The sequence below is a fragment of the Phyllostomus hastatus genome, unplaced genomic scaffold, assembly GCF_019186645.2.
Source record: "Phyllostomus hastatus isolate PE091 unplaced genomic scaffold, TTU_PhHast_1.1 phas_contig_58, whole genome shotgun sequence".
In the NCBI taxonomy this organism is placed as follows: Eukaryota; Metazoa; Chordata; class Mammalia; order Chiroptera; family Phyllostomidae; genus Phyllostomus; species Phyllostomus hastatus.
The window spans coordinates 51,822,839-51,850,041 of record NW_025333916.1 but is presented as its reverse complement, the minus strand read 5'-3'; positions in this window follow the sequence as shown (position 1 = coordinate 51,850,041).

Genomic DNA, 27,203 nt, shown 5'->3' with positions numbered 1-27,203 from the left:
AATCAATTTATAATTAACATGACATTTGAAAACTTATTTTCCTCAAATAATTTTGTTCAGGTTATTACCAGCGTAACTTAGAGGAACACAATGACAGACTAGAGAATAGAGCTAGAATGATATGGACACATATCACAGTGGCAACAACAAAAACTCAGACTTATAAGCTCAAATGAGAAAGAGCAGTAAAACATTTTTATTTCTAAGCATTTATCAAAAGTTGGCAAGATACCATTGCTTTTGGTGGAAAGACAAATAATTACCAGCCAAGGATGTTCAAGCACATCATTGCTAACTGATGAGTTAGGCCACTTCTTTCGAATTATAAGTACTAATAATATTTAAACACTTCCCATGTGTCAGAAAGCTGAGGAGTGAGAGCAGGAAAAAATCATTTCTTTCCATTATATGGGCTTAATTGTAGGTTTAGATTGAAGTATGCAAATTTCCATTTAGGGGTAAAATATGATCAGATAGAAGCAATTCCACATGGTTCATAGATATATATTTTATATTCATATAAATGTACACAGACATAGAATTTACACAATGAGATAGTCATTTCATAATAAATCCTTAGGCAACAAAATATTGTATCAAAATACTGGGTCAAAACTCTACTAAAAACTGTAACTCCTTATTGAAACAAGAAAAAAAACTATAATCCCTTCTTTAAAAAAGGAAAAATGAGTCATTTTCAGAGTCAGCACACAGAGTTGCTGCACTTTTGTTATTTGGGTTAATACCTATGATTGTAAATCGCTTTGGGTTCATCTCATCTCACAGTCTGCTGAGAGTTAGGGAGGATTAGGAATATGCTTCCATTAAGTGTGTCCCATCCCTGACATACGTTCAACAACCATCAGAATAGGGAGAATCCTGCTGAAACAGATAAAAGCACATTGGACTTTTTGAGACATTTGTGATAATTGATTTTTTACAAAATAACTCTTGATTTTCTTTAGTTTACATAAATGACTGCAATGGCTTATCTCGATGCAAATGCTAATGCCACTGGGCCCAACTTTCAGTTTCCGTTACTTCCTATAGCACTTAGGAGTCCTGTCGCCATGTCCCTCATCGTTTACCTTACTACTGACCAACCCACTGAAGTAAAAATAAAAAATCCCTTTATCCAAGAACTGTACAGGAATTTTGCCCACACACTTCTTTCCATGCTGTTGAAAGCCACAGATTTCTCACCTAATGGATGCAGGATGGGAAGCATCGTGTGGAAGCTGGAAGGCTCATTTCTCTTCGTATGAACTTGTTACCCTTGATCTCAAAGTATCAACATCTTTTTGTGCATTTTTTTCATACTACTCTCTATTTGGGATCTCTAACGTATGCCCCAGCTCTCCTAACTCAAAATGAGCTGTTATAGGAGCAGGTCATAGGATTTTATTTAGTCCTTTTTTTGCCTCATACTTTTCTCAGTATTGGTTTCCTAAAAAAGCAATATTGCTAATATTGACATTTTAAAAAAGATCATATATGTTAATATTATAATATATGGGCCTATGGGTACAGTTATTAAGAAAAATCTCAGGGTTTTTTTACTTTCTTTTTGTATTAGTTGAGGATTAAAGATCTATTCTCCAGTGAAATATAATCCTTTGGAATATTTAGGTCCATTTTACAATTTCTACAGAACCAACAAACTGCTAGTCAGACAACCTGCCATTATGATCAATGCGATTGCATGGCACACTTGTTCTAAAGTTCCCAGCAAATGAGTGGTGCTGGGCCTACTGTTGACTGACTCATGTCACAAGCCATCATGGAGGAGAAGAGTGTTAAAATTATATGTGTGCTGTAAAAATAGAAGGGGTTGGAAGGAGAGAAACCCAAAATATTGATCTCTCTTTTCTGAGTCATTTCCCAGTAACGTTCTGTAAAACAGTCGTGGTCCTGGCTATCAAAACCGACCTACTGAGGCAAAAAAAGGATGGAGACGTGTGTGTTTGGCTGTGTTTTATTAGCACTTTGTAAACTGCAAGTGGGTAATTACTAATGTATACAAACTGTAAGTAAAGAAATAAATGAAAAATATAGGATACAAACATAACAGTCTTCTTAAATCCACATACATCACTATTAAAAATAACAGACTAGTATAAAAGAAAGTTTCATATTTATTTCCATCAAGCCACAAGAATCATAAAAATTTAATTTATATAGGCTGAGGGAATATTGGCATTAATTTCATAGCTGGCCATTGTGTTTCGAGTTTGGAAACAATCTTGATATAATTAGGCCTCAAGGAGCTAATGCAAGCAGGGCTTGATAGATTTCTCTTCCATCTTGGTTATACCTTGCATAGCTCCAATGAGCTCCAAATTCTGCTTAGCTGGGAATGCTGCACGCTCCTCTTCCCCCACCACCTTCTAAATAAGTCACAACATGGTATGCCTACCTCCCCGGAGTCAGACACCAGAGGGGTATCATTTCTGATGCCTCTCATCCTGAGTTGGCGACCTGTGCAAAGGTAAACCACTGTGGATTTGTAAAAAGATTATGTCACATCTTGTGATTAAAAAGGGAGAAAAACCATTGGCTTTGACTAAAGTTTTGTGCTCATTAGTAAGTCTTGCTTTTCCATGAGGAGATTGTTAATTTTGTTTTTTCCTCATAATGATTCACTTTTACCAACACAACTTCTGACTCTCAGCTGACGGTAAAATTTCCCTGCGGCTCAGTCAAGACGGCAGAACTTAAAGTCCCTGGAAGACAAGCCTTCTGGATTTGATCTCTGCAGCAGTAACGTGCAGAGTAAAAATATCATATTTCTAGCGCACAAATGGTGATTTCACTAATTATTTAAATCCAGCCTCCAGTTGGCACACACCAGGAAGCTCTGGAGAGTCTCCTCCAACTTATTATTTGCAAACTATGTTCTCTAATGCCAGATACAGTTTGAAACATCTCCATCAATTTGAATTCAAATAAAGGATATCACTTCCTTTCCCTGATAAATATATTTTTATCACATTAGCATTTAAATACAGATTTGTATTCTTAGCAAGATGGGATGTGTTATAAAATAGAGGGGGGGGGAAAGAAAAGATATTGGGAAGGGATTTTAGTTTCCTGAAGGAAAAAATCTTGAGCTTATAGTTGCAAGCAGAGAAAAAAAGAAGTGGGGCTATATTATGAATACTCCCAGACTACTGAAGAATTTAAATGGAAATATTAAGGGTATTATAAAATATGCATATAGAAATACTTCTAGCCATACACTAGAAAACTATTTTGTAAAGATTTTATTTATCTATTTTTAGAGCGAGGGGAAGGCAGGGAGAAAGAGGGGTGGAGAAACATCAATGTGTGGTTGCTCTCACATGCCCCCAACTGGGGACCAGGTCAGCAACCCAGGCAATGTGCCCTGACCGGGAATTGAACCAGTGACTCTCTGGTTTGCAGTCCCACACTCAGTCCACTGAGCCACACCAGCCAGGGCTAGAAAACTATTTTTAATCTTTCAATATTCTAATAAAAATCTAATTTTCATTTTTACCCACTTTTTACATCATCAGGCTTTTTAATTCTTTGTCAAAATTGGAAACATCGTATCTTATTATGTTCTAGCTTTACCATTTCATACAAATCTAGCTTAGTTAAGCTTGCATTTGTTGCATGCAAGGGTTGATGTTACTTTGTCTTGGTTGAAGGATGCAACTTTAGGTACAGGGGTCCCACATAAATACCCTAAGCAACTTGCAGCAACACGCAGGCTTTTTAAAACACAGATAGTGTTATACTTAGTGAATGTGTGTATGTGCATGTTTGCTGTGAAAGTAGAGATAAGCTCTGGGTGGGGACTCAATATTAGCATATTCCACGAGACACAACTTACTACGAGATGTTGTTAGAATTGCTTTCATCATTATGCATTCACTGTTTTAAATTAACTCAATCCGTGCATTAGCTGCATTAGCACATGTACACCAGTGGCATCACATTTGTTTTGCTACATGTTTGCTTAACCCTATGTTCTTTTGAGAACTGGCATCCATCAATAATTTCATGGGCTAACCTTAGGGGAAATAACAATGCACGCACATGTCTGCTGTTGCAGTGAGTGCTGCCTGTTTGTGGACAGCACCACCTGCCATTTCCCCTGCATTTTCTTCATATTTGGACAACTACACTCACCTCAGCTCTCACCATATGAGTCCCGGACAACCTCCTGTTTTTACATGGATCTGACTCTGGGTATGATTGATTAACATTTCCTTGATATTTTTTTCCAAAGAGGGGACAAAAGGTTTAAAATACCAACTTCTGGACAGGTTGGAAATTCTGTTACTACATGAGGAATAAGCATCCCTATTGGTCAAGAGAATGATAGCGGAGTGTGGAAGCCATAACAAAACTCAAATCCTCATTCTACTTAATATTGGGTGTCAGCGGCAACACCACTGTCCCAGAGGTTGTTAGGTTATTCAACCCATCAATCAATTATATAACATAGTATCATTTCCTGTGGTCCAAATTCGTCTGAATTCAAGGTAAATAACTTACACATAAACTAACATGTTTTTTTTCAGATGCCAAATACTGAATAAAATGTGTGTTTGACCTTGGGAACCAAGTATTCTTTCTGTAACAAGGAATGAGAAGTTTTTTGTTGTTGTGTTTTGGGGACTTGTAAGAAAGACAATGAAATGAAATTAGTGAGAAAAGTTGAAGCACTATGAGGAATTACTTAAAAACTTTGAATTTTAGTTAATATTAACTTTTAAAAACAATAAAATATTAAGACAGAAAATCTTAGATATAGATAATCTAACATGTTTTATTAGATTATTTATTGATTAAATAGGAACTGAGGGCAATTAAATGTAGGTAATGCCCCAGGCATTGGGGGTATGCAGTGGCGAGGAGAGAGGCCTTCACTTCGTGGATATGTACTTGTGGTGGTGTTGGCAGTGGTTCAAGGTTGTCAGACAATATAAAAGTAAATATGATCATTTCAGAGATAAATAGGCTTTGTGCAAGAAATAAAATAAGACAGTGAGACATGTACAGATGCACAAGGTGGGAAACAGTGATGATTTACATAGAGAATCGTGACAAAGATTGCCAGCTGCTAACCTAACACCTGCTTTTAATTTGTTTCTCCACTGAAGACCTCTGACAATCTGTCAAGCTTCAAGGCTATTTTTTTTACCAATTTACTTTGCCATGAGACTAAATTCAAGCCAATTGGAAATACTTGAAAATGTGGCATGGGACTTCTGGGGAAGCTGCTTTAAGAAACTTAGTTGGTGGTGTGCCCTCTGTCCTATTAGATAACCTTTAAAGTACACCCCCTCCCCCTCCACTCACATAGTCACGTTGACTAGCCACCATCTCGATCCTACTCTGACTACTTATGTTATGAGGAGCTCATTTTAATTCATTCCTATCTTTATTTATTTGGCTTTGTGTACATTGGTTATATATAGCCAAGATCAATCTTAACATGTGTTCAGGAAAACTGTCTCTGTTGAGAAACTAATTTCAGCTAAGACATAAATGTCAAGAAAGGCCTACCCTCAGGAACAACTACAGAATTTATATTTCGTGATATTAATATTTGCCATATTAGAATAAGGAAGATTGCAAGATGGAGTTAGAAGTAATCCATGTAGGCCGTGTAGAAACTGATTAGAATACCTATTTTATTCTTACTCACCTGGACACAATTAACAGGGATATTGAAGGACCTGAAGCAGGAGAATGACACACCTTCATATGTGCTTAATAAAATTCACACTAGTTTGTATGGGGAGATATGATTTTGGGGATGAATCAGAGATTGAAAGCTAGAAAATAGAATACAAAGATATAACAACTGTTCAAAAATAATGAATAGAGAGGCGGAGTTAAGTAAAAGAAAACAAATGGTGACACGTTTAGGATTTAGAACTTCCCTTTGTGCTGATGGATTACACGTGTCTGAAGTCATCAAGAGAGGTGATGTGTTTATTGCTGTGAAAGATTCTTTGTCCTCTATTCCTCTGCTTACCATAACTTCTCAAGTTCTTTTTGGCCCTGCTTCCTCAATATGTTGATTTCATGCATTATGTTTATTTTGTTTTATTCATTTTTTAAATTGTGACTGCACAAATCTACACAAATTTCTTTTATTTATTCAAAAGTAAAAATTTACACCCTCCCATTTACTAGGTACTATGCTGGGTACTTAGACCATAAAATTAAATTTGGTCATCCTTAAGGTAGTGATAAATGGGGATGTAGTCATTTGAGCAACACAGCCGAATGAAATCGTATAGATAAAGAGATCGTGAGCTCTGGCTCTGGCTAGAGTAGAGGTGCTTCAGAAAGAACTCAGAGTTATTGAAAACCAAGTTGAATTTAACGTGAGTCATGTGAGCTTTGCAAAAATATAAGGAAGACAATTCCAAATTAAAGCCACCACGTGATGAAGAAAGATGAACACAAAAGGGTCTAGTTAGGTGCAGAGAAACTTGCACGGTTCAGCAGAAATGGAGTAGGTTAAGGGGGGGATGTCAAGAAATGGGGATTAAAAAGCACACTGAATTTCATGGCGTATTAGGTGAAAGTCGAGGGCTGTTAGAGGTTTTGAAAGTTGGGTTTCTCATGTAACATAAGTAGGCAGGTAGGATTGAGATGGTGGCTAGGTCTGCCCTTCATTTGATTATTTGAGTAAAGGGGGAGGGTAGTATTTTAAAGGTGATCATAGCAAAGAAAGCACGTCTCCAACTGAGCAAAATACTTCACCTTCATTGAGTTTCTTGTCATTCTGTCTGCCCTTGAGTTCTTACGGAGTTAATAATTGTGTAAACAATTCTACTTACTTTCTCTTGGTTATTCATTACAACCCAAGAGGGGAAATATATTTTTTCCCATTCTAAATATAAAACTGTGGCTATATAAGAAGTTGAGGGTCACATATCTAGGAGCTGACAAAGATGGGTTTGAAATCGAGGAATTTTTCCCCCATGGCATTTTCTTGGTTTATCAGTACTATTGCCAAAAGCAAGTATCATTTCATTTAACTCACTTCTCCCCTCAATCTATGCCCTACCCATTTTCTCCATTTTCAAAAAGTATCCTACATTTCTTATTTATTTTCTGTTCAACCCAATGTCTGTTAACCATTTTGCTCACTGATTGAATAAACACTTTACTCATTTTCCTAGCACACATGTATATCACTGTTTGTCTCTATATCTGCTCTCTATAAAATGTAAGCCATTTGTATTACAAAATTGGTTAATTAAACAATAGATATACTTCACTGAATTTCCTAAAATTGTATTGCAGTGGCTTCTTTCTGTTTATCTTCCCTACTAGACTGTTTGCTTCTGAAAGTAAGAACCATGTTTATATCTTTTGTAAATTCCAAGTTGTTTACCAGCACATTGCCTGGCGTATCCTAAGTGCTCAATCAATACTCACTGATCTAATAAATGATGTGTTCTTGAATCCACTCCTAAACCATCAGCCCGTAAGTCTACTGATCTTATTTAATTCAATTTTGTACCCTCCTCACCTGTCACAGCAGCTTGACAAATCAATTAAATTAAAATTAAATTAATGAAAGGACAGATGGAGTTTGATGGGATGTGCATTTTATAAATGTGACCTGAGTATCTTTATAGAAGAATCATTTTGTGGACCCAAAATCTTAGAAACACCTTCAGGTTGGTTACTCAACCATGTATAAAGTTAGAAAAAGCATATCATGAAAAGGCAAGAGTTTTAGCATGACAAGGATGTAAATCAGAGAGAAAATCTCTTGCTGTCTCTCTCCATTTTGTGTGTGTGTGTGTGTGTGTGTGTGTGTGTGTGTGTGAATAACCTGGAGAAGAAGAAAACAAAATGAGAACCTCAGAACCAGGGTTGAAAAGAGAAGTCCTAGAGATCAGGATTTACCAATCATCTCAAGATGTGAAACCACGTAAATATAAGTGACAACATAAAATTTCAAGTAACCCAGTCCTAAAAATAATGCATATATTCTATAAGGTAGGAATTAGTAGAAAAAAATCAGAGTTCTTTATATGTAGCTTTACCCAAAATAGATAAATAAATTAAAAAATACTAATTAAAACAAAAAAAGAATATTACTATCTCATCTAATTGCAAACAAAGCAATAAAAAAAATAAAAACAGCTAGATGGGACATAAAACCTTGCTTGAATGTATATATAACATTCTCTGTGGGTGGGACAATAAAATAAATAAAAGAACACCAAGAAAGAAAGGTTTTATAAGAGTGAAATGTCACCTACGTTCTTATAAGACTTTTTTCCTTGAATAGTAATGAGCAAATGACCAAGGATAAATTCAATTTTTTTGTGAATTCAAAGTATTTAAAAAACCAAATTAGGGAGACTGGATGAAAAACTGTGAGGGAATTAGCCCAAGTACAAATGTACGTGACCCATCGGCACAGACAACAGGGTGGTGATGGCCAGAGGGAGGTGGGCGGGGCTGGGTGGAGAGGAGCCAAGGGGAGAAAAATGGGAGCATCTGTAATAGTGTAAGCAATGAAAATAAAGTTAAAAAATAAAAATAAATACAAACCAACATTAATTAGATTGCTAGAATTACTCAGTGTCCTAGCTAAATTACGTTGTAGTTTCTTCATTCCATATGGAAGTGTGTGCATGTGTGTTTGTGTATAAGTTGAGTATAGTTTAATATTATGTAATATCACAGATAACATGAAATATGATTTTCATAAGTAAAATACAGAAGTGAAAAGAAGTACAGAGATTCTAATACATATTAACTTTTTCAGAGCGCTGAAAATACTGCATCAAAATGAGTAAATTATATTTTAAGGAAGATAATTAGAATAATAAAATTATGACATCTAGAATGAATTTGCTTCACCTAGACAAAAAGTTTTGACCACAGAAAGTATCATTAACCACAAACAATAGAATGTTCTGATACTTTCTACTGCTGAATGACTTTGTTAATTTAGTACTTTATGGATTTTGTTATTGAATCAAATATATAAAGAACAGTCTCTGAGATATTTATTGTAGTTGGGGGAAATGAAAGTTACTTTTTAAAAAAATGTCAGGTAGAGTTGTGGAGTCGCTTTACATCTGCGGCTCTTGCTGGCCTGTCACAGAACTGAGGTTAAATGAATCCCCAACGACGGGCGCCCTGCAGGCCCATCCCACGGAAGCGACTGTGAGGTGCGTCTGTTCACCAGGAGTCCGTTCCGCTTCTGGCATTGTGTGGCAGCTGTGTGTCAGCACAGTCAAAGCGTCCACCAACAGGCTTTTTAACATGAACATGCATTTTGTTAGGAATTGTCTTTGGAACTACTAACTGCAATGTTGCAATGTACTGAATGCAGGCTTATTCTTATCCAGTCGTCAACATTTCTCACCTTGAATTAATCTTTGCTTTTATTTAAAGACAATATAATAGAAGAAACAATAATACATGTAATTACAAAACCCTGAGGCCCTCTCTATTTTAAATAGTGTAGTTTTCTTAGATCAGCAATAATGATGTAGCTCCATTTTAAAAAAAATTCACAACAACATGTACCAGGGGAAGTGCTAATCTTCTTTCTCATAATAATAGTTAAGAACTCATATATGAAGACATTTTTAGGTTAAAAAAACTTTTCCATAAATTTTCTTATCTGGGCCTCAAAAAGTACCTAAATAGGATGGACAGATATTATTTTCATCACTTATAAGGAAGGAAATTGGGACTTGTATTTGCAAATGATATGCCAAGTAGTATGTTTACCCAGTGGTAGAGCCTGGACTCGAACCTGTGTCCTGTTTTCAAGTTCCACCAGGAGATAGAGCATTTCCAAACAGAGAGAGCTTAGACTGTGAGGTCACAGATTGCTGTATTTGGATCCCAGACTTGCACCTGTGCTCTAGAGCATATGTCATAACCTCTCATAATACCTACTTCCTTGTTCACAAGATGAACCTCACAGTGCTATAGTTTTTTAAGGTGAGGTGGGGATTACAGGATATAAAGTAACAGTACCTTGTTAATAGTTATTTATATGTTATTGGTTTTAACTTCACATACTTTTCACACTACAGTGACATTTGTTGATAATTTTATTAAATTTTGGTCCAAGTGAAAATTTGCTAGAATCCTTTTCGTGAAATGATAGGAAAGCTCAAATTTGCATACCATATATCCTAATTTGGCTTTCTAGAACAGGTAGTAGGGAAAAGAGCAAAAGAATAAGAACTGGAAAACCTAGACTCCAGCCTCCTTTCTGGTTATACCATGTGAGGGTTAATTTTACATGACCATTTGGCTAGAACATGGTACCCAGTTTTTGGACAAACACCAGTCTAGATATTACTATGAAGGTGTTTTTTTTAAGATTTTATTAACATTTTAATCAAAGACGTTGAATAAAGCAGATTACCCTACAGAATATAGGTGGGCCTCATCCAATCAGTTGAAGGGCATAAAAGAAAAGACTGAGACCCCAGAGGAAGAAATTCTGCCTCTCAGCTGCTTTGGTACTTCAGACTGCACCCTCAGCCCTCTGCTGGGTCTGGAGAACACGGACAAGTTCTACCCCTGTTTCTGCTTCCAGGGGTTCAAATCAAAACAAATAGGGAGGTCGGAAGTTCTTTAATACATAGGGAAAAAAGGCATTACAGAAATAGTAAGCACGATTATAATAAAAAACTTAACTATAATAACATAAAGAAAGTACTGAGCACATTGTATGTGTCAGGAACTATTTTAAAGATGAGGGGTAGCTCCTTTAATCCTTGGAGCACCCTGTGATTTAGGTACTATTTTTCTCCCCACTTCATACATTAAGACGTTGAAGACTATGAATTTTAAGTAGTTAGCACAGGGCCAAACACTAAGTGGTAGAACCCGAATGCAGCCCAGGAATATTGATTTCAGAGCCTCTGCTATGTACCTACAACCACATATGAAGGTCTGTCCAGAAAGTATCCAGCCATGTGTATTGAAAAATAGAGACATTTATTGAAGAAGATACTTTGGGATACAATAAACAATATAGTCTCCTTCGAAGTAGGCATCTTGGGACCTCACATCGTCCTCCCAGTGTCTATTCCACTGTTCAAAATACTCTGCAAATCTCTCTGTTGTAATCAGCATCAGCTGCCGCATCATATTTTCTTGGATCTCATTTACTGTCTGAAACCTCTTCCTTTTCAAAGGTGTAAAAGGACTAAAATGTCTTGGGAAAATCCAGAAGCCAAATCTGGGCTGTACATGGGATAAGCCACCTGGGAGATTTGATATTTCACCAAAAAACCCTTCAAGAGACGTGATGCATGCATGGGTCATTGTTGTGATGAAGTTGCCCATCATCAGTTGCCTGTCAGCTATTTTCATCGTATTGCATCTTTCCACTGATGAATAACATGAGGTAGTAGTCCTTATTAACTGTTTGGCCTGGATAGGTGTACTCAGGATGGACAACACCTTCCCAATTAAAGCAACAGCAACAACAACAATAAAAACAACAAACAGTTAACATGGTCTTGATCTTATTGTGACTTTGAAGCACTGGTGCCAAACTTTTATTTGTGCTGCATTCCTTGCATCATTCTCTAAAGCCTTCTCAATCATCTGAATAGTTTCCATGGAGGAATGTTGATGCTTAACACAAAATTTGATGCAGATTCATTGTTCTCCTTGCTCAGTCATTGTGAATGCAATGTACACATGCTCACTAAATGCCATTTGCTGCCCCCACTGACTAGTACAGTGAAGTCGTCATTGTTCCCGAATGTGCACTATAACCCACTGTCTTTGGCTGCCAGGTTACATCAATTTTGCACAAACTGTTCTCATTATATAAACAATGACTGGACATTTTCCCAACAGACCTCTCATATGTACTGTATTTCTTTAGTAAATTTTCTCTTTACTTTTTCTAAACAATAATTTTTACATTATTTCTTACCTCAATTCTCCCAAATCTCCTCCATTTACTTTAATCTCAAGAGATGAACTTATTTCCAATTCTATAGGGAAAACACAGACACACAGAAGCATTCAGAAAAGATGTTTCACAAGTTCCCTACACAATAGCAGGCAAACCATCTATCAAGCAGACACTTCTCAGGCCTGTATTTCTAGCCAACCCCTCTGCTCTTGACAACCCTTAGACTCTGAATTATGGCAACAGTGCCCCTTCCCATATTCTGCATCACCAATATTTCCAGATCTATGGATCATTTCCTTAAACATACATATTTACTGTCATATTTTCCATCTGAAAATAACAATAAAACACCCCACACCGAATGCTGTTGTTCTTGCTATTGTCTCATTGTTTAAACCAGCTGTCTCTATTTCCATTTCCTGTTGAAACCACTCCAATGTGTTTTTCTTTCTCTACCTCCTCTCTACCCCACTCCCCCTTCCTTCCACCCAGTCTAATTTCCTCATAACGACCAGAGAGAGCCTTTTTACAATGTACCTCGGTTTACATTACCTCTTTCCCAGAAATCCTGCCCAGTTAGTGGACAAACCAGTCTTAGGACAGCGCATTTGGTTGGCCCTCTGTGATCTGGCTGTTTGCTTCCCCTACGTCAGTTCACGCACGGTCCTCCAGCCACACCGAACGCCTTCCTGCTTCTCCATTACGCCAACCGTGTTCTGACCACAAGACAATTACAGTGGCTGTTTCCTTTGCCTGGGATCTTTTTCAGCCAGTTATCTTCACAGCTAACTCCTCTCCTTGCTGATCTTTTCCCACTTTACTTCATCAAAAAAGACTTCCTTTAGCAATTACCCTGAAATAGCAATCTCACCCCTTCCCTCACACTGTCCATCGCTTTCATTTACTTCTCTTTATCCATAGCACTCATAACCATTGAGCAGTGTGTGTGTGTGTGTGTGTGTTTGTTTATTGTGTTCTTGCATATTTGAGAGCTCCATGAGGGCAATTTCTTTGAATTTTTTTTACTACTCTTAATTGCAGCACACAGAACAAGTAGTAGCACCCAATGAATATTTCTTGAATAAAAAAGTGAACGCATGTTTCCATAGCTTGCACCATGATTTTTGTCACTCAAACTATTCTCTTCCCTGCTTCAGAAACATTATATTTGCTGTACCCTCCTCCCTACCCCCAAATCCAATTGACCTCCTTCCCCTTTCATGAACTCTCTTTGTGGTGAGATTCTGCAAAGGTCACCTTAAATCCATCAGGGAGAACTCTTCCTCGCTCTCCTACTGCAAAGGAATAACCCCCCCTCCCCCCCCACACACACCACTTCATTCTCTCTGTGCCCCTTCAATTGTTTTATTCACTTGTATGTTTACTATTGTTTGCTTTCTCAGCCATGGTACCAAAGGCCATCACTTCTACTTAAGAACATTTTATTCCATTGATTTTTCTTTCTCTCTTTTTAAAAAATTTCATTGAGTTCTTCCCTTATCTTCATTAATATGTTTCTTTCTGCTGGATTTGACTTGAGTTGACTCTTCTTTTACTAGTGTCTTGAAGGGAAATCTCATATTAGAGAACTTTCCTCATTTGTAATATAAGAATTTGCTGGCATATATTTTCATGTAAGTACCCTTTAAACTCAAAATCCTGCAAATCTCAAAAACATTGTGATATGGTTTATGATTTTGCTAATTTAAAATATTTTCTAATATTCCTTGAGGATTTCCCTTTTATCCTTAGATTATTTAGAGATAACTATTATTAATTTCCTAATATTTATTTTCCAGATATCTTTGAATAAATGATTACTAGTTTAGCTCTGTTATTGTCCGATGGCATACTTTGCATGATTTGAATTATCCTAGGAAGCTCTGTTTTATGGCTAAGTTGTTGCTCTTATTGGGTATAATTTAGTGGTGAGTTATACTAGATTCTGATTCTCAAAGCCTGTGATATGTTGCTTGTTATTTATCCCAGTCCCACAGCTCAGTAAACCTGACACTTGTGTCAGCACAGGTGCGGATTCAGTGTATGCCATTTTCCAGTTCTTGGCTACATCCCCTCCAGACCCTTCAGATCACAGAGGCTACTTTTCTTAGTGCCTTTGGCCCAAAAACTCGATTCATCTCAAGGCATCAGTCCCTTGTACGATTGTGGATATTTATATAACTGACTTCCTTTTCAGGGGGAAGCAGCAATAGAAAAGGAGGGCAAAAATAACAGGGATTTACCCCCATATACTTCAGACCGCATGATCCCTTTTTCCTGGGTAGAAAGATTTCCTAGGTCTAGAAATAAGAAGAAGTTAGGCAGCATGGCTGCATTGTCACCATCCCTGGCACAGCAGTGGTAGGGCTTTGACATGGGGGATTCTTAGGCTGTGGCTGGGGGAGAGACATAAGGGGATCAAGGAGTTGCTTGAGACTGCACTCACTCTCTCAGAGAACTTCTGACCAGAAAGAGATCGTTTATCTCAGAGTTTGTACTGCCTGAGCCTGCAAGTATTTCTGGGGTTCATCTAACTTCAAGTCAAAGCTGGAATCCATAAAGCAGAGAATGACAGAACACTTGCTGTGGTATTTGTCATTCTTCAAGATTTGACTTTCTACCCCAGTCTGCTGGCTATTATTAAATTTTCAGAGTCATTGGGTAGCTTTTATTTATGTTTTTAGTTTATAGTTCTTAGTTGTAATCAATGACAAAAATAGCACAGAATGGGCTAACTCTATTTCCACTGAAATATGAACCCTGTGTAATGATGGAATTCTATTGATTCAAATGCTATTCAGAATAGGCCCAACACAAATCACTGAATTCCAGGGAGAAATACTGTGAATACGATGGTTTATTCTCATAATTCTGTGAGTAAAATGTCTGATAAAAATAGAACTCAACAAAAACCTATCAAGTGTGTTTTAAGAAAATAAACCCACCTTAAAAGATCCATACAATAATTTTAGCAGAAAGTGTATATTTGAATTTTCAGTGCTCCATCTGCACGACACAAAGAAAACACTCTCAGTGTGAGTTTCTGTTGTTCCTGCCTGGTTGCTTCCTCCTTGCTCATCCTCCAATGCTTCTACTGAGGTCATTTCTGAAGGGAGTCCTCTAGCCTAACAAAAGAGATTAGTCCCACACCAATAATTTGGAAACACCGTCACTTCAGAAAATAACTGTATTAATGCAGGCATACCTTGTTTGATTGCATTTCATTTTATTGTGTTTTGCAGATATTAGATTTTTACAAGTTGAAGATTTGTGGCAACCTTCGGTCAGAAAGTCTATCAGTGCCGCTCTCCTAACAGCGTTTGCTCACTTTTCGTCTCTGCCTTGCATGTTGGCAATTCTCATGATATTTCAAATATTTTTATTATTAAATTTGTTATGGTCATCTGTGATTAGTGATCATTAATGTTACCATTGTACTTGTTTTGGGATGCCACACATCACATCCATTAAGACAGCAAACAATCAATTTTAATTTTATTGTATTTTTTCCATTACCATTCAGGCCCCTTGTGTGCCCCTACAATCACCACACTGTTGTACACATCCATGAGTCCTTTTTCCTTTTTGTTCCATCCCTCCAGCCCCTAATCTCCCGCTAATAGCTTTCATCATGCTTTCTGTCAGTCTGTCTCTATTTTGCTTGTTAATTCAGTTTGTTCATTAGATTTCATATGAGTGAGATCATGTGGTGTTTGTCTTTTCTGACTGGCATATTTCACTTAGCATAAAGTTCTCCAGGATCATTCATGCTATCACATAGACAATTCTCCAAAGAGGACATACAAATGGCCAATACACATATAAAAAGATGCTCAACATCACTAATCATCAGAGAAATGCAAATTAAAACCACAATGAGATGTCACCTTACACATGTCAGAATGGTCATCATAAACTAATCAACAGACAATAAGTGCTGGTGTGGATGTGGAGAAAGGGGAACCCTTATACACTGTTAGTGGGAATGCAGACTGGTGCAGCCACTGTGAAAAACAGTATGGCGATACCTCAAAAAACTAAAAATGGGTCTGCTTTTTGACCCAGTGTTCACAATTCTAGGAATGTAGCTGAAGAAACACAAAACACTACTGAAAAAGAACATAAGCACTCCTATGTTCATTGCAGCATTATTTACAACTGCCAAGATATGGAATCAGCCCAAGTATCCATCAGTAGATGAGTGGATAAAACAACTATGGGACATTTACACAATTGAATACTACTTAGCTGTCTTTTAAAAAAAAGATTCCTTGCATTTGAAATCAAAAGCTAGAAATGATTAAGATTAATGAGAAAGGCATTTCAAATGCTAAGATAGACTTAAAGCTAGGCCTCTTCTCTCAAATAGTTAACCAACCTATGAATGCAAAGAAAAAGTTCTTAAAGGAAATTACAAATGTTACCCTAGTGAACTCAATAATGATAAATCAAAACAGATTTATTGTTGATATGGAGAAAATTTTAGTGGTTGGATAGATCAGACCAGCTACTACATTTGCTTAAACCAAAATCTATTCCATGGTAAGGCCCTATCCAACTCTTTTCAATTCTATGTGGACTGAGAGAGGTGAGGAAGCTACAGAGGAAAAGCCTGAAACTAGCAGAATTTGGTTCATGAGGTTTAAGGAAAGAAGCTACTGTAGTTTCATAACATATAAGTTCAAGGCGAAGCAGTAAGTGCTGATGTAGAAACTGCAGCAAGTTATCTAGAAGATCTAGCTAAGATAATTAGTGAAGATGGCTACACTAACGAGCAGATTTTCAATGTAAACTACAAAGCTTTGCATTGGAAGAACAAGCCACCTAGAACTTTTATAGCTTGAGAGAAGTTAATGTCTGGCTTTAAAGTCTCAAAGGACAGGGTGCCTCTCGTTAGGGGTTAGGCTTGTTTACTATTCTGAAAATACCAGGGCTCTTAAGAATTTTCTAAATCTACTCTGCTTGTGCTCTATAACGGAACAACAAATTTGGGTGATAGCACACCTGTTTACAACATGCTTTGCTGAATATTTTAAGTTGACTACTTAGAAAAATTATTCCTTTCAAAATATTACTGTTCATTGACAATGTACCTAGTCACCCAAGAGATATACGAGATTAATGCTTTTGTTTTATGCCTGCTAACACAACATTCAGTCTTCAGCCCATGAATCAAGGAGTAATTTTAACTTTCAAGTCTTATTATTTAAGAAATACATTTTGTAAGGCTATAGCTGCTATAGATAATAATTACTCTCATAGATCTGGGCAAAGTAAATTGAAAACCTTCTGCAAAGGATTCATCATTCTAGGTGCTGTTAAAAACATTTATGATTCTTGGGAACAGGTCAAAATATCAACAATAATTACTGTTCAGAAAAAGTTGACTCCTAACCTCAGGGATGACTTTGAGGGGTTCAAGACTTCAGTGGAAGCAGTAACCACGAATGCAGTGGAAATATCAAGAGAACTAGAAGTACAAGTAGAGCTTGGATATGATTGAATTGCTGCAAATCTCGTGATAAAACTTTAATGGACATGGAGTTGCCTCTTATGAATGAACAAGGAAAGTAGCCTCTTGAGATGGAATCCACTCCTGCTGAAGATGCTGTGAACATTGTTGAAACAACAACAAAGGATTTAGAATCTTACATAAACTTAGTTGATAAAGCAGCGTAGAGTTTGAGAGGATTGAGTCTAACTCTTAAAAAAGTTCTACTGTGGGTAAAATGCTGTCAAACAGCAAGACATACTACAGAGAAATCATTTGTGAAAGAAGAGCCAATCAATGCAGCAAACTTTACTGTTGTCTTTTTTAAGAAATTGCTATAGTCACCTTGCTCTTTAACAACTGTCACCCGGCAATTCAGCAGCCATCCACATGAAGGTAAGATGCACCACCAGCAATAAAGGTCACAGTTTGTGGATGGCTGACATGGTTAACTTTTTATCCATACATTATTTTTTAATAAAGGCGTGCACATTGTTTTTTCAGACATAATTCTATTATGTACTCAGTAGAATGCAATATAGTGTAAATTTTATAGTATATAAATATAGTATAATTTTATATACACTGGGAAACCCAAAAGTTGTATGACTTGTGTTATTGCAATATCTTCTTTATGGTGGTGGTCTGGAACCAAACTTGGAGTACCTCTGAGATGTGCCTGCAATTGTAACAATTACTATGTACCAAGTGTCTTCTGTGTGCAGAAGCTGTGTGGGGAGTTTAATGTGCATCATCTTATTAATTCTTTACAACAGTGATATGAGTTGAGACAAAATGCCTCATTTTACAGTGTGGACTCCAAAAGCTAAAACGCTGAAATAGGTGTCCTTGCTAGGGTCAGTCAACTAGTAAATGGAAGAGGGATTCTAACCTAGCTCTGCCAGCCATCATGTCCCTCTCCCTTTAGGACAAATGGTGGTGATGACAATCCAAATTTTATCAAACAAGTTTTATGAAATGCATATAAACATTTCATATTCAAACAATGTAATTTATTAAGTCAAGATCATAAGTTATACAAGATCGTAAGAATATAATTTTAGTGCATATTATAATGATGGTGAATGGTAAAGTTATACCTAAGGAGTTTGAAAGACGTTAGACTTAAAGGTTGTTTATTAAAAAGGATTGAATGAAGGAAGGGCAGAGTAAGGGATGGCAATATTATTATAAATATTTGTTTTGCAAAATAATACAAGTAAATAAATCTTTATCCTGGATATGTGCGATTGTTACCTAAACCATTGGTACAAAATTGAGTTAAAGTACAGAATGAGCACTTTGTCATTTGCTCTTGGATGCACATTTAAGAAACTGCATTAAGGATTGTAAGCGATTGTGGTACAAGGTAGCATGGAAAAGCCATGACATCTAAAATAAATTATTTGCTCCCCTGAAGTGTCTGAAAATTCATATTGGAATGTTGAACTATTTCTGTTACATATTGTCTTCACTCTCAGAACTAAACTTTTATACACAAATGTAAGCATATAAATCTAACATGTGCTTGGATGATATGTGCATATCATCTAATATGTATAGATGATATTCATGAGTTATTACACTTAGAAATATATATCATTTTAAAACTCCTTTTTATATCTTTATAAATAGCATTTCTGTAAGTGAGCACCAACAGTATTATTCAAATTAATTTTACAAAGTAAACATTTTCAATTACATTGAGAAATATCACCACCAAAATCGGTAATAGAATATTTGTCTTATATTAAAACCATATGATATAAATTTAGTTTTATCTTAGCTGAACATAAGTCTAAAGGTTAAGTTCATTTTTTTAAAAAGTGAAAATTTCAGATAGAGTTAAGCCTCAAACATAATTTAGGTACAGTTTTAACTCTATTTTTACTAATGTATTCTCCTTCATGGGGGCTGACCATCATCATCATTATCATCAGCTGCATCATATTAACTTTATTTTGAGTGTGCACTATTTTTGAAGTTCTTTGCTAAACATGTATTTCTCATTTGAATGTGGCAATCTTATTATGAAATAGGTTCCCATTTTACAAGTCGGATGATGACTGTACCTTGGGCGAGAAGCACACTTCTCCCCAACTCTTACAGCTCACTGTTGACGTTCCTGGAACACAGCTCAGCTGGATCAGGCAGGAGGCATGCTCTTAACGTCCCAAACGCTAAACCATAATTGTTCCAGCCAGGAGCCCACTCTGACTTTTCTAGACTGTTAATGCAAAACATTGGTACAAGTGTGGACCTGCTTTGTAAAGAGGGCAAATGTTCTGAGTAAATGTAAAATCATTAGTCTAAATAAAATGACACTGGATTTTTAAAACACTTGAACTTATTAGTTTGCCTTAGTTATTTCCATTTTTCAATATAGTATGTCTGCCTGCTCATCATTACTGGCAAGACACACGGAGCTCCTGGATTGCTGCTTCCAGCACACATTTAATAGGGGTTTCCAGGAAACACCAAGTAACTACAGGACGAGCAATTGTTTTTCACCTTTAAGACAAGCAAGTTTGAACTTTTCCCGCCACAGTATTTTAAGAACATCCATCCTGGAATGATAAAGAAATGAAATAAGTGCGAACATTTAGCTGTTAAATAAAGGTGTCTGGTATATATGTTTCCAGGCAATAACAGCGAATATGGGCTTTGTTTATACACAGTATGTAAAGTTATGCCCCTCTAGGTTTGCTGCAGTTCATTAAATGTCCAAAATAGATAGAACAAAGCTATTGTCTATGTCCTGATATGAAGATATCTTTAAGGTATTCTTATCAAGTGAAAAAAGGCTTATACAAAGGTCTATTGTTTCTAGGTTTGTGTAAAAACAACATATAAAATATTTAACATACATTTTGTTTATATTTACAAAAGAACACTGAAAGTCTCCATAAGACAATAATAGATATGGTTGCTGGTAGGGTATAAAAGAGGTCAAGATTAAGTCATGTTTTCTCAGTGTGTCTACCTAATGAAGCTGTTTCACTAAATAGTTTTAGTTCTAGATCATGCTATAAATTAGAAACCCCCAATTATTTTTGCTTTGGAGTTACTTACCTAATGAATCATTAAGAACATTTACTCTAAGTAATTTTGTTAAATTTATATTAATCCTCTTTAACATACTACCATGCAAAGTTAGAATTCCCCAAACAGGGGGATGAAGTCACATATAAACAACAGAAAAAGTAAAACTATTAAGCAATGCTTGCTTAATTTTCCAAACGATACAGTGATGACATAGAATATGCAAACAGCTCATGGGCAGTCATTAAATTCAATAAATGATGCCTGTTAAACAGGGAACACATGTCTGTGTGTAAGGCTATAGTGTATGAAGTGTTCAATATTCATGGCCTGAGTACATGAGAAGCCAAGACTGCCCTTCCTGAATTCCTAACTGCCTTGGGAAAAGTGCCAATCCATGACAAAGTCTCCACCAGAGACAGAGAAATAAGATGATAGAGTGTTTCTTAAAAGTTGAGTCTTTTATTATTTGAAAAATTGTCATTAGAGTGAAATCACTATTTCTAATCATTCAATATTTCTTTCATGATATATTGGTGATAAACAAATCACTTTTGTTTTTGTTTTTAATATACTAGTGGCTTCTTATTTTTTCTAACTGGTTCAAAATCCCAGAAGTTTAGAAATCGCTGCCCTAGAGAAATTGCAAAAGACCAAACTGTGGCAACCAGGAATTATATTCAGAATATTACACAGATAATAACCATGTATGTTCATGAATAGATTTGGTTTCAGCTAAAGCCCTACATGGACTTTATACTATTCCCCTAGAAGGAAAGGAATTTAAAATCTGACTCTCATTTTTATATCAGAAGCAAAAAGCATAGGTGAAAAAAAAAAATGGTCTCAGAGTAACACAGTTACACACCTAAAACAGAAGTCATTTTCTTTTATGAGGGAATTAGAGAAGCTTCATTCTTTAGCAATGGTTACAGGGATTCTGCATTTAAGACAGGAAGTCTCAAAAATTGTGCAAAGAATATAATGCTTTTGTTTAAAGAAATAATCCTTTATTTGGTCACAGAATCACAGAAAAGTGAATTTGCTAATGAAGTTTCTAAAAAAAAAAACACAAATCTTAACAGACCAGAGATTATATTCTTCAATATAGATGTTCAGATTAATCCCACTAAGTAGAAATTTTGCCTTGTAAACAGGAGGAAATTTTATATCTTCATTGTTTTTATCATCTTTTCCTTTGTGTTATGAAATGCACTGTAGTTAATCTCCATAAGAGTGAGTTCAAAGGTCTGTGCATGAAATTTGGAGAGAGGAGAGGCCTCTGTGAGTTTGATGTCAAAGGCACAGTGACCCTGCCAGCTGTCTGGCCCTCTTCTAGAGAAAGTGCACTCCATCCAGTCACCCGCTCCTGTCTCAGGCTGTCCGCGGGCATGAGAGCACCTTGGCAGAGGGTGCTTCGGAAGTTCCCCAGCTGAGAAGAGGGCAGAAAGTTTGAGCTACTCTTAGATGATCCAAAAGTTTCCAGGCTTTCAGTGGACTTTATTGCTTCATTTTGTAAAAACTGTGTGAATTTTGTTAATGTGGCTTCATTGATTTCAGAGGTTCAGGTTCACAGTTCCACTCTGTGAGAAACACAGCCTTAAAAGTGGGGGAAAGGTATGTTGAAACTTGCCTTTTGTAAGTAAATCAGTCATGAATGTTTCACTTATGTAAACCTCTATGACACAACTTTGGAAAATCACATTGCTGTCAGTCTCTGAGGATGTAGAACAGATTCTATGTGGATTCCCAAATCTGTATGTTATTAGGTAAATTTACCAGTGTAATAAATTGCATACATATATGCAGTATATACACACATATGTACTCACACACACAACTGATTTTGTTTACTGCTATACTTCACTAGCTCTTTGTCACACAGAGTCCGAATGACATACTATCTGCTTTATTTGGTATAGTTGGCTCATTCAGGGGTTATAATGGCAACAAAATTTTGTGTATGGGGTAGGCATGACAGATAAAAAGAAAACGAAACAAAACAAACAAAATGAAAAACTTTTACAAATGCTTCCTTACAGAATGTTTTTTCTGGTTATAGCTAATATGAAATTGATACAATTTTTTTGAGATCAAGCATGTAAAAAAGTTATTTTAAAGATTTTGAAATTTTTGATGCTAATTTTATAAAAGCTCTATACTATTTTCTATATGTTATGATCATAATTTATGTTCAAAAGCATGTCCCATGTCATAAACTGTAGTAGTAAGCTACAAAATTGATATAAAGAAATAGCCCTGGCTGGTGTGGCTCAGTGGATTGAGTGCCGGCCTGTGAACCAAAGGGTTGCCAGTTTGATTCCCAGTCAGAACACATGCCTGGGTTGTGAGTCAGGTCCCAAGTAGGGGGGGTGTGAGAGGCAACCATATACTGATGTTTCTTTCTCTCCCTTCCCCTCTCTCTAAAAATAAATAAATAAAATCTCAAAAATAGAAATATTGAGGGAGGCATTAATTAAATATTCAGTGTGCATTATTATTCTTTATCATTCCCTTTTGTTAGTGATGCATCCCTTTTTCTACAGCTTTTATGTATCCTCTTTTTCCTTTTCTTCAGCTCTGGCTATGTTTTGACGTGTGCTGAAGATCCTGTGGCTGTTTTCTTGGGAATTTTATGCTACTCAGAAGTTATTAACAAGCCCTGGCTGGCGTAGCTCAGTGGATTGAGTGCGGGCTGTGAACCAAAGTGTCGCAGGTTCGATTCCCAGCCAGGGTACATTCCTGGGTTGCAGGCCATAACCCCCAGCAACCGCACATTGATGTTTCTCTCTCTCTCTCTCTATCTCCCTCCCTTCCCTCTCTAAAAAATAAATAAATAAATAAATAAATAAATAAATAAATAAATAAATAAATAAATAAAATCTTAAAAAAAAAGTTATTAACAAACCACAGAAGAGTAACTCAATGTTTGCAGTTACTTATTCGTACTCTCTTGGAAAGAAATCATGACTCTTTGGAAGCAAATTGTTTCTTCCCACACCCCACCAAACCCAGAGCTGAGTGTTTTACTGTCTTTTTTGTCCATTAGAATGAATTAAGTAAGTTACTCTCAAGAAGGGGCTGAACCTCATTCAGCTGTGAAGTGAGCAGTGTTTTTCCCTACACTTGCTTCCATTAGTCTCCATGAAATTCTTAATGACACATGATGAAAGTCTCCTTTTGCTGCAGCAAAGCAAAGTTTCACAGAACTGGTGTGATAAAAAGTTTCGCGGGGTTCATGAAGTCTCTTCTTCTAAAGTGGTTTCACATGCTCATAGGCACAGCTCAACAATTTTATATCTTTTCATTGCATGAATACTACTTCTGAACAACTTTGAATTCTCTGTGACATTCTTGACTAGATTAAAAAGTCTCAGATTTAAAAAAATGTTAAAGGGACCATTAGAATAATATTTTATCATAAACAAGGTGGGACAAAGGTAGTTTAGTGTTGTGAGTACATGAAACACAGAGCTTGTTGTTATATTCTTATTTATTGTGATTGAATTATTTTCATACAAACCACTGTAAACCTACTTTTGCCCCACCTGTATTTGAAACCTGTTTTATAAATGAGATCTTAGACAAGAAAAAAATTTTAAACTCAAGTGTGGGCAATAGATTGAAATGGCACTATTAGAGTCTAAGTAATTTTTTCACACAGTGTAATTTTATGAAATATTTGTGATCTTTTACAGATTATAAAATCATATTAAATTAATTATTCAGTCATTTGTTGCTTCAACAAATACTTAAGGGCTTATTGTGTTTTAAGTCAAGTGTGCCTGCTCTGAGGAAAAAGTCTAAATGCCATGTGGTTTACTATTAATGTAATTCATTCTGTTTGGTGTCTAAAATAGATAGATACACATTGATACATAGCATTTTTCTTAGAAATATTGCTCAGTAATTTCCTGAAAATTTATTAAACTTATACCTGTATTAATACCTATATTGGTACTATACACAAATAAGTGACTAAGTTAAATCTAAACAATAAAAACAAATACTGACCATTTTACTTCTTTTCCAGTTTGGATGCCCTTTATTTCTTCTTCCAGTCTCATTGCTGAGGCTAGGACCCCAATACTATGTTAAATAGGAGTGGTGAAATCTGACATACCTGTCTTGTGTCTGATCTTAAGGTGCAGGCTTTTAGTTTTTGCCAGCTGAGCATACTGTTGGCTGTGGGTTTGTCATATACATCTTTCATTGTGTTGGGGTGTGTATCCTCTATTCTCACTTTGCTGAAAGTTTTTAGCATAAATGGGTGCTGGGTTTTATCAAATTACTTTTCTGCATCTATTGACATGATCATGTGCTTTTTACCCTTCATTTTGCTTATGTGGTGTACAAATAACTTTTAAGAGATTATATGCTACAAAAAGCAATGGTATCCAGAGATGCAATTAATTCTTCTTTTAACCATTTAGGGAAAATACAGACCTGGCAGACCAAAATAAGGACTATCATGTCAAATGTGGAATGATAGAAAGTGAACTAATCTGAGTACAAGAAACTGAAGTATTATTTTTGTCTTTTAGATCAACTGTTCAGGCTTGCTTCCTGATTGTTTCAACACCTTCTGCTGCTAAACTCATAATGTTAATGCTTTATATAATAGGCACAATCAATGTTAGGATTATGTTTGACAAAGCTCACTAAAAGTCCATTACATGAATATAATACTAAATTGCAGTTTGCAATATAAAATCTAATTAAGATAAAATGTTCTGAACCTGTACGGAAGATGGGGCTGAATCCACTCTTCATGTGTGGAAATTCAGCCACCAGTAATGCAAAGAATTGTGTTCAGAAGAATGGATCAGCAGCAGAATTATGCTGAAAGAGTCTGTGGTTATTTCATTCATATGTTCATTTAGTATATATTATTTTTAGAATTTACATCACAGAATTCTATTAGGAATATACATAAATGGCACATCAAAAGTAGGTTTTTAAAAAAGTCAGCCAGCCTTTTAATAGGATTCAATTACAATTAGTGAAGGCAATTATTTTTAACGGCTATGCTAAATAATTTTTAAAATAATTTATGATATTTAATAAAATCCTGATGACAAAACAGGACATGAAAACTATAGGGAAATGTTCTTTCACTATGTCTAGGCCTTTCCACAGAACTGGAAGTGCAACAAGTTTTTTTCAGATACATTTGATCAAGAACAAAATACCGTACTTTGTTATTTGCACGTGTAAACAAACACAACTGCATGGTTATTTTTACCCAGTCTTTGTTATGCCTTTTTGAGGGATTTTGCTGTAATATATATGGATGAGTAATGACAGTGTCTTTATTCTGGGATCTAAACCGAAGGGGAAATAAATACTTGATCAATTCAGTTGGCCAAGGGGGATCCTATACAACAGCCTCTACTCGCAATTGAACTTCATTCTGATGTCAACTGGGCTCTGGTCAGCCAGGTTCCATTGAATTTTCTACATGAATCAGTTGATCAGAGCTTGTTAAGAGTGTCAATAACATTCTCCCACTTACTCTCTTCATCCTGCTCTGGCACTTGTGGCCTGTTAAGCTTGTGCTGAAGCACAGCTGATTGACAGTTTCTGATTACACAGGAGAGATTCCCTCATCCAATCTACAAACACAGGAATGTTTTACCTATAACAAACAAATAAGTTATCTCATTTTCTTTTCTTTTTTCTTTTCCCAAAAGAAAATTTCTGGCATAGTTGTTAGGTACTGCCCCCAAAACACTTCAGTGTGTCCGAGTCAGTTGGAATAGGCATGAGCTTTGGAACTCTTGAGCCCTGCCGGCTACCATAACCCAGGCTAACTAGGACTTTTCCTGGGTTTCTCACTGCATTTCCTTTGTCATCTGTAAAATGAAATTTCTACATGCCTACCTTTCAGGGTGTTTATTATCTGATTTAAAAATATAAAATTCCTAATATTTTATCTTATTGAGGCATTCAAAACTACTGATTTCTTTTGCATCCTTCTTTCAAGTCTTGGGTCCCCTCTGAACAAAAATATATTCTCTCCCTTTTTAAATGGAAAAGTAGCAACATCACCGGCACTTAGAGCAAAAGGCGCACTATGCACTTTCTACTGGCACTGTGATTAGGCCAGCAACTCTTTCAAGAAAATGTATGGCTTCTACATATTTGGGGTGGCTATTTTGTTTTGTAGTTTCTAAAGGCCTTTCTGAGTATTTTAATTAAAGCATTTCAAATTATAATTTGTATTAAATATTTTCTAATTTTTTAAATTAAAATCAGTTTTGATGAACAAGGAGACAGCAGGAAAGCAATTCTTTTTTCCTGATTGGACCTTCACTGTTTTGTAAATGAGTTTAAAATGACTGAACATCTATGAAAAATTAAACATATTCATTAGAGGTTAGAATATGTTGGATCTTTATAATGTAAGTTTTTAATAATCTTCTCCCTTCCATCTAAAAAAAATAGCCTACCCTAAAGCTAACTTTTTTGTTGTTTAATAGAAAGATAATGGAAAAAAGTCAATAAGAAGTTAAGATGACATTGGAACAAAAATTGTATCATTAAGAAAATTTTAATATATAAAATATATTCATGCTGTCACCCCATTTTAACTTGTGGCTACAAAACCAACAAAAGACACAAGGCTAAAAAAGTAAAGAATAGTACGATTACCATAATTAAACCCAAAATCATGCCAAGTACTACTACATAAAAACTTGTAAAATTACAATTTTTCATACAGAATGAATGACTTTGAAATTAACCACTGAT